This window comes from Martes martes (genome assembly GCF_963455335.1).
Source record: "Martes martes genome assembly, chromosome: 5".
NCBI classification, from domain to species: Eukaryota; Metazoa; Chordata; class Mammalia; order Carnivora; family Mustelidae; genus Martes; species Martes martes.
This window is the reverse complement of record NC_137892.1, coordinates 93,816,690-93,834,839: the sequence shown is the minus strand read 5'-3', so window position 1 is coordinate 93,834,839 and position 18,150 is coordinate 93,816,690. Positions and strand designations below refer to the sequence as shown.

Genomic DNA, 18,150 nt, shown 5'->3' with positions numbered 1-18,150 from the left:
GGACAGGTTTCCCTGAGGAAGGGATACCAATCACTCATTCACCAGTGAATCTTGACCATATACTTCATTCTGCCAGCATGCTGGGTTGGATACCAAACATCACCAGGATCCTGCCATCCTAGAACTTCCAGTGGAGACCTGAAGAATAAATGGCTGCTCGGTCAAGGGCAGCTGGATAGAAGGAAGGGCCAACAGCATTCCTGAAAAGGCTCGGGCATGTGCAAAGATGCATCAAATTATGCAGAGTAGGAAGGGGTCTTGAACCTCCTCTGAGAGCCCGAGGTGGCCAGGAAGGGGTAGAATTGAGACTCAAGGAACCTAGCTTCTGGAGCCACTGACTCAGTTTCCTGCCAGCAAGAATTGTCCCATTTTGTCACTGGTGCAATAGGCAGTAGCCCCCAAGGCTATCTCCAGATCCATGGTCTGTGGCCACAGCACAGAAGGCATGGGAAGTGAACCTGGGACTTCTGATTAGCCAGCCCACCTGTCACAGGGGCCAGCTGCCCTGGGCTCGCACCCCAGCACCCCATCCTCTCGGTCCTCCCTCCACTGGCACCATGCCACGCCCACTTGGCCACCTTGGTCCAGAAGAGTGATGCAGGGGCCCTGCTGCCAGACTGCCAGACCCACACCTGAAAGTTGACCCAGCTGCTACACGGGCCAGAGAGGCCAAGACACCTGTGGGTCTAAAGCAGCAGTGTTTAGTAGACATCAAGTGCAAGTACACATGTAATTCCAGTAGCCGCACATTTTTAAAAGTGAAAACAAACACGTAAGATGGAATTATAATAATTTTATTTAACCTATCACCCAAATATAAGCACTTAAAGATGTAGATCATATAAAACAATTGCTAATGAGATATTTTACATTCTTCTGCAGGCCAGTGTGTTTTCTGCATTTACAGCACATCTCAGTTTGGTAGCCAAGCCACTTTTCGAGCTCAATGGACACGTGGCTAGTACCTACTCTTTTGGGCATCATAGGCCTAGAGGCTATCAGCTGCCTCCTGGGTTGTTTTGGATTGACCCAGGCTTGTGGGTAGTGAGGGACAGACAGGCAGCCATTGGGAATCCTTGGCCCCCTTCCACAGGGGAAGGCAGAGGAGTAGACCTGGCCCTAGTTCCCAGCCAAGTCTCTCTGGGGTCCCTTTCTGCACCCACTCAAGTCCACATGACTGCATCACAGCAGGGATCTCACAGTTGGCTGGGGCTCCTAGGCCTTTGCCCCTGCGGCTGCCTCTGCTGTCTCTGTCCCCAAGAACAGGACAGGACGAGTGTGGACTGAGCTGTTCCCAGCTCCCTCGTGGAGGGCCAGTTCTCTCCCAGTATCTCCCAGGAGGGGTGTGGCATTCATCCACCCTTCTAGCTTGCCTGCACCGATTCCACACTTGCTGAGCACCTGCTACTGGGCCCTGAGGACATTAGGATGACCATATACCTGTAGGAAGAGACCAGGCCAGTGTGGGAGACACACCTTAATCATGTGATCCCAGAGCAGTGTCCATTACTCACTAAGACCATCCTGTGAGTGTAAAGCTGGGTGGGAGGAGGTCTCTGAGAACCTCCCTTGTTCTCACCAAATTTCTGCAAGGGTAGGGTATGGGGCGCCATCTGCTGCCTGTCGGGCCCAAGCACAGATGCCTCCAGCAACGAGTCTCAAGGACCCCAGGAACAGGCCCAACCATGCAGTCCCTAGTCTCAGAAGTCCAGACTTCCTTCCCAAGACACCCATGCCCCCATCCATGGCCCTTCATGAGCCAGCATGGAGAAGGATCTTCTTTATCAGCCTTCAGGATAAGTGACCAGAGGGCTCCTGAGAAGCTAAGGCATTGGTTTAGGCCTATAGGGTTCCCACACTGGGTAGGGTGGGTGGACAGAGGATTTTCAGGCCCTGCTATCTCATAACTCCTAAAGCAAGGGAGGTAATCAACGGCGGGTTGGAAAGGGAGTGTTCCACACTCCCAGAGATGGCTTTGGTCCCTCTCACTGCACCCCTATGCCTCAGCCACCCACTCTTCATTCCCCTGATGAGAAGCACAGGCAGTACATGGGGTTTCATGATTACTATTTGGGGGTTGCCTGATAAAAGAAGAAATCCTGAAATATGGATTTTAGGGCAGCTTTCTGGGCTTCAGGCAGACTCACTGCCAAGAGTCAAAGAGAGTGAGGCAAGGATGGGGGCTCAGTCAAGCAGGTGACTTAGGGGCAAGCTTAGTGAACAGGATTGGGCTTCACACCCTGTGCGCCAAGCCAGGCCTGGAGTTCAGAATCATCCACATCATCTATTCTCGGGGAACCCGGGTCGGGAGGCAAAGGTCCTGGTCCTGGCTTGTGAGGGAGACCCTCGGTGGGTTCGGAGGTTAGGTTGCCAGATACAGCAAATAACAGTACTGGACCCACAGTGAAATTAGAATTTCAAATAAATACTGAATAATTCTTTAGTACAACTATGTACCAAATATTGCATCCTGGATTTTCCCTGGCAATCATAGCAGGAGCCTCATGTTCTCCACTATATCATGGCCCGGGCAGAGAGGTGGCACTGTGAGTGAGTTTCCATGGTGTATAAGACTGGAGCAGATTGGGGCACCTGGGTGGCTCAGTGGTTTAAGCCTCTGCCTTCGGCTCGGGTCATGGTCTCAGGGTCCTGGGATCGAGCCCCACGTCGGGCTCTCTGCTCAACGGGGAGCCTGCTTCCCCCTCTCTCTCTGCCTGCCTCTCTGCCTACTTGTGATCTCTCTGTCAAATAAATAAAATCTTTAAAAAAAAAAAAAAAAAGACTGGAGCAGATCCCAGACTGTCTCCACAACTCCAAAATGCTCACCCCTGAAGTTCAAGAGCAATGGAAAGGGGGCTGCAGCCAGTAGCCAGGACACACAGAACCCAAGACGGGCCTGCCCCCATTTCATCTCACATCCCAGCTCAGGCTGAACGGAACTCTGTCCTGGAAGGAACCCTTCTCCCTAGAGCTGTTTGAGGCCCACTGGCCATTTATTACTGATGCAGGTGAGTGTCTAAAACACTTCCGTTGGCTGCAGTACTATTTACCATAGCCAAGAGGTGGAAGCAACCCACGTGTCCATCAGTGGATGAATGGATAAGGAAATGGTGTCAGATCCATGCAATGGAGTGTTACCTGGTCTTGAAATGAAAGCAAATTCTGACATATGAACACTGAACACATGTTGCTAAGTAAGTGAAATAAGCAATCACAAAAAAGACACATCCTACACCATCGGTCTTATATGAGGTATCTAAGTAGTTGGACTGGTAGAAACAGGAAGTAGGGTGGCGGGTTCCAGGGGCTAGGGGCAGAGGAGGTGGGAGATGTTCAGCAGGTGCGTCAGCTAGGATGGAAAGAGGAGTTAACTTGAATCAGAGCGCTTCAAGCTCTCAACAGAAAGGAGGAGGGGGAAGGGACGACAGCAGGGAAAGAATGTGTCTGTTTTGTAGAACAAGCAGCTCCCATCAAGGAGATGTAGGGCCAGGTGTTCTACTGGATAACCAGCGGCATGAGCCAGTTTGAGCCGGACTGTTGCTGAGGCCTTCAAGAGAAGCCCCCTAAGTTGCCCTGAAGTTACCTTTAGCTCATTATAATTCTAAGATCTCCTGGGCGGGTTCAGCCATTTTTGAACACACCATGTACGTAGGGCGCCTTGGCATGCTGAGCTGAGCATGCGCAATTGATCCGAAGTGCTTAAGTAAAAAATACGGGTAAGTTCCTTAACTGGTCGGGCTCTATGCCCCTGTTCTGGAGCGTATTGAATAAACGCCCCTGTATTAACCCTAAGAGGAGGCAGTAGTTCGAGAGCTATCTCCCTGTCTCCTTACTTACAACAAGTAATAAAAACTCTTTGCTTCCAACACTTCCTTGGATGGTGTTCAATTTGATGCACCCCAAGCAGCAAACCCCTTGAGTTCAGTTGCTGGTGTAGAGGCAGGATAGGGGATTCTGGGGATTTGGTGCTCAGCAGTGTGCATATGGTTGACAGCACTGTACTTTACACTTAGAAGTGAATGAGCCTGGGTGGCTCATTCAGTTGAGCAGCTGCCTTTGGCTGAGGTCATGATCCCAGGGTCCTGGGATCCAGCCCCACATTGTTAGGTTCCCTGCTCGGGAGCCTGCTTCTCCTTCTCCCTCTCTTCCTCACACTCCCTAATACATAGATACATACATACATAAAAGAAGTTGCTACGTGTATTTTATGCTATGTGTTTTTTCACCCCAGTTTAAAAAAAAAATACTATGGGTCAGGGGTGAAATCCCTGCTACATTCAATAAGGTACATTCAATAAGGTTGTTGCTTTACTGCAACAACAAACAAAACGTTAAGCAAAAAGAAGCCATTCTAAAAAACTTTCCAAAAAAAAAAAGTTGATATTGGGGCCTCTGCCTTTCTTGGGGCACCCGACTCCTGTAGGTCCCCCAACTCAAAGCTTAAACTCAAGGCTTCTTGCTGCAGAAATGGAATCTGGGGGATTTGGGGGTAATGGAGAATTAAGGACTGGTATTTTGGTCTTTCTGGGCCTCAATTCCTTCATTTGTTAAATGAGGATGACAGTTCCTGCTGGGCCCCCATGCAGAGCAGCTGAGAGGTATTAAGGGGACACAGACATGAGGTAGGCAAAATGAGGACTCCTCAAAGGTGGAAGAGGAAGGGAAGAGGAGGTTTGGGCAGAGAACAGCTCTGGGCTGGCCGAATAACCAGAGGTGAGGAGGCCAGAGGGATTTGTTTACTAACTCACTTCCTGGAATCTGAGCTGGCAGAGCCTGGTTGTTTACAAGTTCTCAAGGGCTTCCCTACCCCCACCCAGGACAACTGTGGTCTGGGGTGAGGGCCTGTCTGCTCTCTGGGTGGGGGCTGAAATAGGGGCTGGTTGTATACCTCTGGGGGGGTGTCAGGGAGCAGCTCATTGTGATACCTGTAACAGTCAGCTGCCTGGGCCTGAGAAACCCCCAGCCTACCAGCTGAGTTCTCTGGTGGCAGTCCTGTACACTTGAAACCTTGTAACCCAAGAGCTAGAATGTAGCTGAATAGAACATCCCTTCTATCCCCCACCCCCGCCTCTTTTTGCAAAGAAGGAATGTTCCATTGCTAAGAACTGAATGTTGTGAGCAACATGAAACTCACAAGAGCAGCGGAGGTTTACAAGAGAAGCCAAGACAGAAAGTGACTCAGCAAAATAAACCTTCACCTGTGATGTTCCAAACTCCCATTTTGGGGCCTGGTTCTGGTCACAGGTGCTTAGTTTCATAGCCTGGCTTCCCACATGCTAGCCATAACATTCATGCCCATTAGCTTTCAGAAGGAAGCTTGGGAAGGAGGTCAGGTGGGCCTAATCACTGCCTTACCCACTGTTAAGACTTGATAATGGGTTAATGTCAAAGGAAGAGCAATGTGCCCTGAAGAGGCACCAGAAATCAGAAGGGATGTTCAAATCTCAGAGAAACCCCACCTCCACCCCCAAAACAGGAGCACTTCCTTCTAGTCAAGAAAGGGTACCGGGACTGGCACCAGTTTGCACCATTAATCCTGGTTCCTGCTTGGCCCTCATCTTTGGAGCTGCATCTGGGTGAGAGGACTCGAGTTTGTGGGGTAGGGGGAAGTGAAAGCTTATCTTGTTGCAGGGTTCTTGTCTCACAGAGTTGAATGAATCTCACGGACAAAAAGGTGAAGTGAGGTGAAAATTTATTAAGTGAAGGCCAGAACAGAAAAGAAAGGGAAAAAAAAAACCTCTGTAGAGTGAGAGGGGTCGGGAATGGGTTGCCATTAAGGGCTTTTACCTGCTGCCTTATAGAAAACTGACCAGGGAACTCAGTAAATATGTCATCTATAACATTTAAGACAAACAAGGTGGGTCTGTTATAGTCGCTTCTATCTGGGTAATATCTTGTCTGTAACACTTCTCCACATCTGGGATTTCTGTGAGCCTGGTCACTAGCCCTCCCACATGTCCCTTACTCAGTCTTACAAACCAACTTCTTGAGAACAGCCTCTGAATTTTAATGACAGAGAGACTGTCATTTTAAAGGCAATCCAGTGCTAAGTCATCTGTGCTAAAAAAAAATCTTCTTTAAATTCAACTATAATTGTCTCCTTGAAGCTTGTTTCTATTCATAGGTCATCCTGAGCCCTGGAGCAAGAGATCATGGACAGTCCAGTGTTCACAGGACAGCCCTTAGGCTATTTGATGAGTTAAGATATGCCCATCTGACTCTTCAAGTTGGGTACTTTCTTAGGGGATTAGAATGCAGATAGGTATGCCCCCCCCCTTACTCCTACAATTACACTTGCATCGTTTGATCGATGGAACCAGCAGATCCCCACACTTTTCAGGTAAAGCCAGTCCCACGTCACAGGCTTGCAGAGAGAGGGGTCAGATGGAACTGATGCTGTCTCAGTTCCCCGCTCTCCTGGCAGTATCCTCAGGGAGCACCCACCTGTTACTGACCCCAGGGCTTAGCCAGACGTTTTATAGGTTGACAATTCCCACTGTTTCAACAGCTTCGTGCTTGTCTTTTAGTTTTAGCTCAGATCAGCATCTTCCCCACTGTCAGCACCACACATTCTGGTGTACATGCTCAACAGTCAATGTGGCGTTTTAAGAAGGACACATCTATCCAGAGGGTCCCAACTTCAAATAGCATGTCCGGATCCTGATCTGATGGTCCCAAGAGCAGAATATCCTGGTGGATCACTAGCTCCTTCTGTGGGTTGCTAAACATGGTCATACCTCATACAATGCTGGTTTCGGAGCCAGTGTCAGAAATAATGTACATAGGGGTGCCTGGGTGCCTCAGTCATTAAGCATCTACCTTCAGCTCAGGTCATGGTCCCAGGGTCCTGGTTTTGAGAGGCTCCCTGCTGAGCAGGAAACCTGCTTCTCCCTCTCATACTCCCCCTGCTTGTGTTCCCTCTCTTGCTCTCTCTCTCTCTGTTAAATAAATAAATAAATATATAATCTTTTTTAAAAAAATGTATATATCATTACAGGTAAGAAACAGGATGGGAAAAAACTGGGACTCTTCTCCTGCTTCCTCCTCAGGTCAGGCTTCACGCTCTTCAGTCTTTCCCTCCACTCTTGCCTTTTTCCTGGAACATTCTCCCCATAGTCATCTTTAGGCACTGAGCTCTATCAGTCCCCAAATTACAACATGGCTTTTATTGTGATGCCTTTGTTTTTTATGGGTTACCTAATTGGCACATCCTCTCTCACTCCTCCACCTAACCAATTTGTACTTCTTTTGGTGCTTGCTTTCTAAAAGCCTCCTTGGAAATGTTTGGGTACCTTTTCCTTTTGCCTCCCATGGTTCCCTGGGCAGATCTTTACCCATTTTTCAGTATGTGATGCCGGTTGCCAGCAGGTGTTCAGGAAATGCCTACAGACTAAAGGAAAAGCAGACAGAAAGTGAGGCCACGCACCCAGAACTGAATCTAACCACCCAGAATCTAACGGCAGCACAATACTTGCCAAGTGCCTGGTGATAAATAATAGTCCCCCATATGTAAAGCTTTGTGTGTGAGAGAGGGGGGAAAAAAAGCAAAAACCCTAGTGGGGTTCCTCCCTATTTTTCCCAGCCCAGCACGGACACATGGGGTGATAGGCAAAGGCTGTCCAATCATCTCATAGTCAGAACAGTCGGAGCACTGCTTCTCTGAGGAGGAAGGCAGAATGAAGCCCCAGAGAGTCCAAGAGGGACCCCACTGCCACTCAACTACCAGAGAACTGATGGATCTCAGCTTGGCCCTATATAGAAGCTGGGGTGGAGAAAAATTCAGGTTGTTCTCTAAATGGCTTCGTGCCCTTGCCATCAGCGGTCAGGCAGTCAGGAAAGAAGGCAGCATTGAAGAGTTTCCTTCAGGAGCTGTCAGAACTGTGTTCCTGGGCAATGGAGCCCTTAGTTACACACGAGCTCCCACCTACTTTGCTTCTTCAGCGCTAGAACTCTTCAACTCGACCTCAGACCCAGTCCCACTAGCGGACGTTCTCAAAAGTGACGTGCCGGGAACGGCTTGCTCCCCGTCGCCCCGCCCCCGTCACCCGAACGCCGCTCTCTCATAGGCTCGAGCTCTACCTTGCCGCCCCACCCCGCGCCTTGGCCCCGCCCCCGCGCCCAGTTTGTAGCTTCCTCGTGGCCGCGTGGGCAAGTGTTGCTTCGTGCTGACCGCTGAGGCTCCAAGCGTTTCCTACCTCAGCGCGAGGTTCAGGGGGTAAGTGGAGGAAGATGTGGAAGCCTCGCCGGGGTTAAGGGGCAGAGAAAAGGGACGCAAGGGTGGACCTGTCACCTAGTGAGACCTCCAGGAGGAAGGGCAGCAGGCCAAGACCTGCACTGCTGATTTTTACTTCCCCTCAGGTGACCCGAGGCGTTTCCTTAGGTCACCCCCAATTCCTTGTCCTTGAATCAAAACCTTAACTCCCCTACTGGTTCCCCGCCTTATTTTGGTTCACCAACTTACTTGAGACTCTGATGCAGACTGAATCATTTTTGCAGTAGACTATACCAACACGACTGAGCATGAAGTGCTGCCTCAAATTTTAAGAGGTTCAGGACGTTCTGACAAGTCAGGGAGCCCATGTTAAGACTTAGCCTGCCCCCAGTACTTCTGCCTATTTGGACACAAACCAGGGGCTATATTTTGTACATAAATGTACATCGTTTTATATATACATATATATATATGACTACCATTTGTTGAGTGCTTAGTACATTTTTGCAGTGTTTTTTGTACACAAATGTACATATGTACATTTATGTACACATTTTGTACATAAGTGTACATCATGTACAGTATGTACATTTATTTGTACATTATGTACAGATTTGTACATAAATGTACATCGTTTTATATATATACATATATATATGACTACCAGTTGTTCAGTGCTTAGTACATTTTTGCAGTGTATTTTCTTATTTTATCCTTTCAACAATTCCTTGGAGGTAGGGATTCTAATCTCCGCCTAGGTTTACAAAGCTTAGGTCATTTGTTGCCGCTGAAAAAAGGGCTAAAGGAGTTAAAAGCCAGATTCCACAAATAAAATTTAGGCCTTTATTTATTCCTCACAAATTCAGAGAGAACCAGTGTTTGACCACTTTTTCTACTGCTGTAAGACTGAAGAAAGGGGCGCCTGGGTGGTTCAATGGGTTAAGCCTGCCTTCAGCTCAGGTTATGATATCAGGGTCCTGGGATTGAGCCCCACAATGGGCTCTCTGCTCCTGTTCCACCCCCCACCACCTTCTTGTGATCTCTCTCTCTCTCTCTCTCAAATAAATAAATAAAATCTTTAAAAAAAAATTTCTAAGAGACTAAAGAAAGCAGATGGTAGCTATAATTTGGGGTATATAGTTGTTAAACCAGTGTGTTATACGCTTGAAACTAATATAACATTGTGCATCAACTATACTTAATCAATTTGAAGAATAGGACCCACTCCCAAAGCTAAATGTGGTTCATCATGCTGTTATTTTATTTTTTTATTTTTTAAGGGATTTTATTTAAAAAAATTTTTTTTTTTTTTTTAAAGATTTTACTTGTCAGAGAGAGGGCAGAAGCAGGGGGAGGGGCGGGCAGAGGGAGAAGCGGACTCCTTGCTCAGGGGGAGTCAATCCCAGGACCCAAGGATCTCGTGCTGAGCCGGAGGCAGACGCTTAACTGAGGGAGCCACCCAGGCATCCCAATATTTTATTTATTTTAGTCACAGATTTTATTTATTGTGCAAGAGAGAACGGGGGCATGGGACACAGGCAGAGGGAGAGGGCGAGGGAGAGAGAAGCAAGCTACGTGCTAAGGGCAGAGCCTGATCCATGCTCAGCATCCCATGACGGTGAGATCATGACCAGAGCCAAAACCAAGAGTCAGAGACTTCACCAGCTGGGCTACCCAAGCACCCCAGTCATGCAGTTATATTCATAAGTAAGGCACTAGTGTAGTTGAACTGGTCCTGTTACTCCATTGTGATGGCCAAACCCCTTCCTGTGCTAAACTGTCGTAACGAAATGATGCTTCTGCTAAAGTTAAATGTTTTCTGTTTTTCTGGAAATTATACTAATTTACTTAGTCTAGAGCATTTTTACAGCAAAACATTGGGCTAGAGGCATTGCCTTCTGAGTCTAGTAATTTGTTTTTACAGAGGTGTCACAGATGTGTCTCAGAGGTGGCAGAACTTGATTTGGACCTTGAAGGTGAAGAATTTGGATGAGGCAATTGGGGCATTCCACGTGAGAGAAAGGTGTGCAGGAGAGCTCTTGTTGTGGGCCAGGTGCAGGACATAAAGTGGATTAGGAGGTACAAACTTCCAGTTATAAAATAAATAAGTCACAGAGATGAAAAGTACAGCATAGGGAAGATAGTATAGTGGCAGATCGTGACTACACTTACTGTGGTGAGCATTAAGTATAAAATTGTCATATCAGTATGCTGTACACCTGAAACTAAAATAATACGTTATTATATTAGGTATGTCAACTATACTTCACTTTAAAAAATTCTTTAAATTTTATTTATTCATTTATTTATATTTATCTACTTTAGAGAAAGCACATGTGCGTGTGCAAGCAGGGGGAGGAGTGGAGGGAGAGGGAGAGAGAATCCTGAATCACACACCCTGCGGATTGCCAAGCCCTGTGTTGGGCTCCAGCCCATGACCCTGAGATCATGACCTGAGCCAAAATCAAGAGTTGGTTTCTTCACCAACTGAGCCACTTAGGCACCCCAACTTTTTTTTTTTTTTTTTTAAGTGAAGACCCTAGAATAGACAGAAGTCATCTTGATTTTCTCCAGACTGCATTCAGCCTGGTATGGGCTTCCCAGTCCAGATACAGGTCTAGACAGACTTGAACCCAAACCCAAGTGCTAGGAGAACCATAAAAGGTAAGGTAATATTTCTAATCTCTCTAGTTTGTGAAATTTTGCTAATCCCAGATCAAATGGGATTACAATTCCAATACTGAATTTCACCTTCAGTTGCCTTTTTTTTTTTTTTTTTACATTTTATTTATTTATTTGACAGACAGAGATCACAAGTAGGCAGAGAGGCAGAGAGAGAGGAGGAAGCAGGCTCCCTGCCAAGCAGAGAGCCCGATTTAGGGCTCGATCCCAGGATCCTGGGATCATAACCTGAGCCGAAGGCATAGGGTTTAACCCACTGAGCCACCCAGGGGCCCCGCCCATTTTTAAAAAGATTTTATTTATTTGACAGAGAGACCACAAGCAGGGGGTGTAGCAGGCAGAGGGAGAGGGAAAAGCAGGCTCCCCTCTGAGCAGGGGGAAAAGGATGTGGAATTCGATTCAGAGACCCCAGAATCATGACCTGAGCTGCAGGCAGTTGCTTAACCAACTGAGCCACCCAGGTGCCCCACCTTTAATTACTTTTTGCTCAAGAAAGCAGTGAACAAAAATCTCCATTTTGACCCCTGTTCACCTGTACCTCGCCTCCAATTATTTCTTCTCCTTTTTTTACTTTTAAACAGCCCTGAAACCTGTCAGGTAGAACACCTTTTGACTGCAGTAATGTGTTACCTATTGACCCAAGCCCTTTCAATACAATCACGGAAGAAAGCTCTTGAGTTTATTTTTGCAACATAAAGAGCTTGTTTGTAGTGGCATATTGCCATCACTGAAGTTAGTGACTTTAGTAAACATCTTAAATTACTTGTTACAACGTCCCAAATCAAAACCCACGTTCCAAAGCAAAGCTTACTTTATATACTACAGAATAGCCAGAGAATTATTGAGCCTTGATGTCAGTTTTTATTTTTAAATTTTCATTCATTTATTTATTTAAAGATTTTTATTTATTTGTGAGAAAGCACATGGTGGGCTGGGGGGCAGGGTGCGTGGGCAGAGGGAGAGTGAAAGGCAGAAGCTGACTCAATGCTGAGTGTGGAGTCTAACTCGGGGCTCCATCCCAGGACCCTGACATCATGACTTAAGCAGAAGTAAGATGTTTACCTGACTGGGCCACCCAGGCACCCCTTATTTTTATTTATTTTTTTTAGTTTATCTAAGTAATGTCTACCCAACATGAGGCTTGAACTCACGACCCCCAAGATCTAGAGTTGCATGCTCTTCTGACTAAGCCACCCAGGCGCCCCTTTAATGTCTAATTTTTAAATAAATCAAGGTTAAGAGGCTTTGTAAATAGAGGTACTGACCTTTGTCAGTGAACTGCATCCCTAGCTGAACCCTGTATAAGGGATGCCACAGAAACAACGCCTTTTTTTAGGACCTTCGTTTTGTTTTAGGACTTTATAGTTAACAAGTTTTTAAGTAGTGTCTTACCTTTCTTTTTTTTTTTTAAGGTTTTATTTATTTATTTGACAGAGATCACAAGTAGGCAGAGAGGCAGGCAGAGAGGGGGAAGGGAAGCAGGCTCCCTGCCGAGCAGAGAGCCCGATGCGGGGCTCTATCCCAGAACCATGGGATCACAACCTGAGCCGAAAGGCAGAGGCTTTATTTAACCCACTGAGCCACCCAGGTGCCCAGTGACTTACCTTTCAATAAGGAGAGTGGCCACCACCCAAAGGGCTTCATTTACATTTATGTTGTTTTTTAGGAAGTTCCCTATTCCGAGCAAGGTGTCTTTTACATTCTGCAGAGGTCTCTGACCCTTGCATTACTTGTACCTTTGAAAATTATACAGCCTGGGTGGCTCATTTGGTTAAGCGACTGCCTTCCACCCTGGTCATGGTCCTGGAATCCTGGGATTGAGTCCCACATCGGGCTCCCCGCTTGGCGGCAAGTCTGCTTCTCCCTCTGACCTCTTCCCTCTCATGTTTTCTCTCTCTCTCATTCTCTCTCCCTCTCAAATAAATAAAATCTTTAAAAAAAAAAAAGATACAGCTAAATTCAAGAAAATGAGCTAAATAAACTGGACATTATTTCATATTATTTGTCCTTTCGTTGCACTCTATCTTCCTGTTAGTTTCAACTCAACAAATAATTTGAGTCCAGAGGTAGATCTATTTGATGGGCACAACTATAATAGAATCGTGATTGCTTATGTTAAAAGAGCTAGCCCAAAGGTGGTTGTCCTATACACTGTTGTGGGAAAGGTTAAAGGAAGAAAGTGTTTAAGTCTCAAAAGTAACTCAATAATCCACTGGTTGCTTTATTTTTTACATTTCAGCAGAGTGAACATTGTGTCAGTTCGACTTCAGTTTGTCCTTAAGTTGTTTTCAGGCAAGTTAGGCCTTGGACCTTAAGCAAAGTTTCTTCAGAATCTTTGTACAAAGGGAAAGTTCTATTCATAATTTCAAAGTCCAAGAAATTTCCAGTGAGCAAAATGAGAATTAAAGTTGGATGATAAAAACAAAACTTGACACTAGAGTTTTTCAAAGACCATGTTAGCGTTTTATTTTTCTATTCCTGACACTCAAATTCGTAGGGGGTGAATGATAATAGAACATAATCAAAATAACATACAAACAGAATTCAATTCAAGAACATTTAACCATCAATCATAGCTGTTCTTTATAAATACCTAAAGGTAAACAGAAACATCTTTATATAAATTATGCTTAACAATCTGTATACACTGTGAAACCATTGTTAAAATCCACACTGAGATGCTAGTGCAAGCAGTGGTATACAAAAGTGCAAACAAGGTTAGTGATAAAAAGAACTTACACTGACTTACCATTCAGCATACTTTATATTTAGTCAAATACTGAAGTCCTCACTACAGAAAACACTTTGATCACTTTCAAAGTAACGTGACTACATTCACCGAGTGCTCTCACCTCAGTATGGCAACTGTATGATGATGAGTTCAGGTTAGGAGTGGCACCAGGGAACAGAGAAACCCATGTGAAGTTGGCCATTCTGATGTGAATCTTTACACTTGATAATGAAAACAATTCCAAAGACCACTTGTATGTCAAAAGCTGTAGAACTATCACCCCTTCCCCCCCAAAATATTCAAAATTGAAATTAATTCAAATTCTCCCTCCCTTATTTAAAGAAGAATTCATCCACTCCAGTGAAGCTTTTCCAAAAATAACTTGGCGTGAAATCACTCAAAAGGCTTTTCCATTTCTGCCCTAAAATCTATCTGGGGCAAGGATGCTCCTGAAACAAAGTTTACTTTTTTATTTTTAAAAATATTTTATTTATTGGGGCACCTGGGTGGCTCAGTGGGTTAAAGCCTCTGCCTTCGGCTCAGGTCATGATCCCGGGGTCCTGGGATCGAGCCCCGAGTCGGGCCCTCTGCTCAGCAGGGAGCCTGCTTCCCCCTCTCTCTCTCTGCCTGCCTCTCTGCCTACTTGTGATCTCTGTATGTCAAGTAAATAAATAAAAAATATTAAAAATAATTTTTAAAATGTATTTTATTTATTTGACAGAAAGAGACACAGCAAGAAAGGGAACACAGGCAGGGGGGGAGTGGGAGAGGGAGAAGCAGGCTTCCCACTGAGCAGGGAGCCCAATACGGGGCTCTATCCCAGGACCCTGGGATCATGACCTGAGCAGAAGGCAGATGCTTGACTGAGCCACCCAGGTGCCCCATAAGGTCTACTTTGGATAAATTTGCTTAGTGTGATTATTTTTAATTCTTTTTAAAACTGTAGTCAAATCCCTAAACAATCAATCAGTGGTATTAAATGCATTAATTACTTAATGTTCTAAATTATGAGAACAAAAATTTGTTGGTTCAGAGCTACATCTTCAATATGACTCTTCAGTGACTCTGTAGATTCCCTTCATACTTTAAAAAAAAATATTTTTCTTAGTTATTTATGAGAGAGAGAGCATGAGAGGAGACAGGTCAGTAGGAGAAGCACACTCCCTGCTGAGCAGGGAGCCCAATGTGGGACTCCATCCTGGGACTCCAGGATCATAACCTGAGCCGAAGGCAGTCGCTTAACCCACTGAGCCACCAGGGTGCCCCCCTTCATACTTTTTATCCAGGTGTGGTGTGGGAGTGTGAAGGAGGTATGGTTCTAGGGACCAAGAGTAGACACATGGTTTTAACAAAATCCCAATCACTTTGTACAGAGACAGTCCCATAATCCAAGACCTGTTCTTTCCTTCCTTTTTTGGGGGGGGGGGTGTTAAAAAAGCACTAATTTTCATTTCAAAAGACCAGTGATGGAAGCCATCAGAAGCATACCATATAGCTTTGAGAATTTAGACCTTCATTGAAGATACACTGTTTTCTGAACGCTTAGATTTATAGCAAAAAACAGTAAAGGTTCATAGAAAAACTTTAATTCACCATTAATTTTGCATTAAGGGATTTTTATTTGCTCATCTCTATTTTTTTCATGCTTTCTTGGAGATTTTTGGAACCTCTACCAACTTTTACATAGGTTTAAATTGATTCAAACAATATATTCTAAGTAAAATGAACACAAGATATTTTGAGAGCATTCCCTTCATATTAGCTATTCTCATTGTGGTCTGGTGAAAATTTGGCAATAAATCCTTGCAAACTTGAATCACATAACTATCAAGACTGAAATGCCACACTGAGTCACAACCAATACAGTTTCACAACATGTAAACCTTTCTCCTGCAACTCTCAAATCATGTCAGCTAGAATTACACTGCTTTTAATGATGGAACTTGTGAAAATGATGTGTTTTGAATGTGACTGATCAAATCATTTTGCAGAAGGCAAGAAGCAGTATTATCACAGCTATTACCTTATTTTAATGATTTTGCAAGTTTATGTGCTGGAAAGTACTAGGAAGAAGTGTGAGCTGGTTCAAAACTAAGGAAAAGAAACAACATTGTAAACCACAGTAAATGTGTATATACATATAAGCACACAAAACTAAAATTGACATCTATGCAGGCAGTATCTGGATTCATACATCTTTGGCATTCAAAGATACTGGGTCAACCAAGCCAATGGTGAAGAATTTTTTTCATATATTTCAGAAAATGTCTTGCCCCAATTTTAAAAAATGCTATGCTCTCTCCATTCTAAAAATTCACTGAGCTAAAGACAAACTGGAATCAGTTTTAAAAGTTACCCGAAAATATAATTAACAGCAATCCTTGAAAGAGGTGTGGGGTTAAGGGTTTCATTAAAATGAGAAATGTAGGCTGAGATCTTGTTTTTTAGAGCTATAGACTAAAGATTTTAATGTATCTTTTGAGCAGTGCCTGATTTATATGGAATCCAATCTTGTATACATTTTCACAACTTATGGTAAAAGGTACAAAACTAATCTATGTCCCCAATGCTACAATTTACCCCCGAAATACTGAACAGGTGCACGTACTTGCACAGGCACGTAGAGAGTACATGTTTTCCCCATGTGCTTTTACTTTTTTTTGCAATTCTCTTAATATGCTTCTCTTGAAGGGGAGCAGTGACTTAATGGATGTGTTCAGAGGAGCTGGAAGAGTGAGATGGTAAGCCCAATGACTAGGGCCCATCTCCCTGGAGCTGGGATGAAAGCCACTTGCTGCTATGTGCAGCTTCATTTCTGAACATTCAGGCCATAAGAATCTCTCATCATTGGGAAAATAGCCACAGTTTTGTTGTGGTCCACAACTGACTTTAATTCTATGATCCCAGTGTCAGAACTAGAATGAGCATTCTGGAATGATATATTTTGTACCAGAAAGCATTTCTCCACTTCAGAGAAATTAGGAGGGTTTTTTCCTTTATACCAATTTATGACACAAGTAATTGATTTCACAATATCACAATATAAGGAAATACTTGAAGAAAATGCAATGTCCTTGTAGGTGCTCAAGACAGATACCAACAAGAGATAGTTACTTTTAATAAGGCCTAATTCTGTTTAGTCAGGATATTACAAGTACTTGATTTACTTTTCATTCGTTTAAGTAATCTTTACATCCACTGTGGGGCTTGAACTCACAACCCCAAGGTCGAGTCACATGCTCCACAAAATGAGCCAGTCAGGTGCCCCTAAAAGTGAGTACTTGAATTACACGTGGCAAAATAAACCAACAGGTTGATATGTCATCTCCTCCTTTTCCCATGATGCTAGTGATGATTCTAAGCAGGGAAGAAGCTCTTATTTTCATTAGAAAGAAAGGTTAAAGTGAAACAGAAGAGCCATATTACTAAAACCAGAGGTCATGTTGAAATGACCTTGTTGATTTAGCTAACTGGTGATTCCTTCCAGTCATATCCCTTAATCTTTAATCTGTCTCAGATGTTCCATCATGAATGACAGAACTAGAGTAACTGATTTGGAAAAAAGCTAAAGAAAACACTAATTCTGATATTAAAATTATTCTTGATGGAATGGAGCAATCTATTCTCAATGGAACTAGTTAAATATACTATAAAATCCTGGTTTATAACCAAGAGAGAACTAACTCTCTTAAGTTTGAGTCTTTAAAAATACATATTTGGCACTTATCTTTTCAGCTTATTTTAGTAACTATGGGAATCTCAGAACCTCATGGAAAAGAATTACTCAATTTCTTAGAAAATTAAAGTGCTTTAAAAGCGACCTAAAACATTATCAGTGAGGCTTGCAGATGCTATCACACGGCAGACATTACTTGTAAAAACAAAAGACTTTGTGCTGTAAATACAAAGTAAGAGCTGACAGCAATTAAGAAAAAAGAAAATTGAACACAAGCATTCATTTATTTCTCTGAGAAATAAAATATGCCAAACAATGCAAAAGAGCTATAGGACAGGACCAGAATCCCCATGCAGCTCAGATGGCAGAACAGGCTTCCTTTCTCCTCACACATAAAGGCCTCTAAAATGAAACTACGCACAAGGTGCTGTGCTACTTGTTGCATCATTATGTAAAAGGGAGTGGGGAGTACCTCTAAATGTGGGGACACTGGTGCCCGTCACTACTTTTGGTGAAAAGGCACAAATGACCAAACTGGGCACTGGTAAGTTGGAACACTTCAGAATCAGACAACTGGAATGGAGCTATAGGCCTATCAAACCCCAAATTAACCCTGTGTTGTACCAGAAGATGTGCTTTTCTTCAAAAGACTGATCCCACAGAAACTAGGAGGTGGATCCCATCAGCATTAATCATGGTAGCATTACTGTGACAAATACACGCGATGCAGAGAGAAATGTGGTGTAAGGTGGAACCAAACACAGTGTGTCTTCTGATAAATGCAAAAGCTTCTAGAGACTTACACATTATCCTAAAAATTCTGAAGTGGTCTCCTTGCCCCACAACCCC

At 44.3% G+C, this 18,150-nt stretch overlaps 1 long non-coding RNA gene across 1 annotated transcript; it reads right to left on the bottom strand.

The window, feature by feature from the left end:
* Window positions 1–13,334: 13,334 nt before the first annotated feature.
* LOC308343165 lies at window positions 13,335–17,704 on the bottom strand. The gene is made up of 2 exons (XR_013966862.1): window positions 14,520–17,704; window positions 13,335–14,127 (listed from the first exon to the last, which is right to left on the bottom strand). It is a non-coding gene; the product is annotated as an uncharacterized lncRNA (long non-coding RNA).
* Window positions 17,705–18,150: the final 446 nt, after the last annotated feature.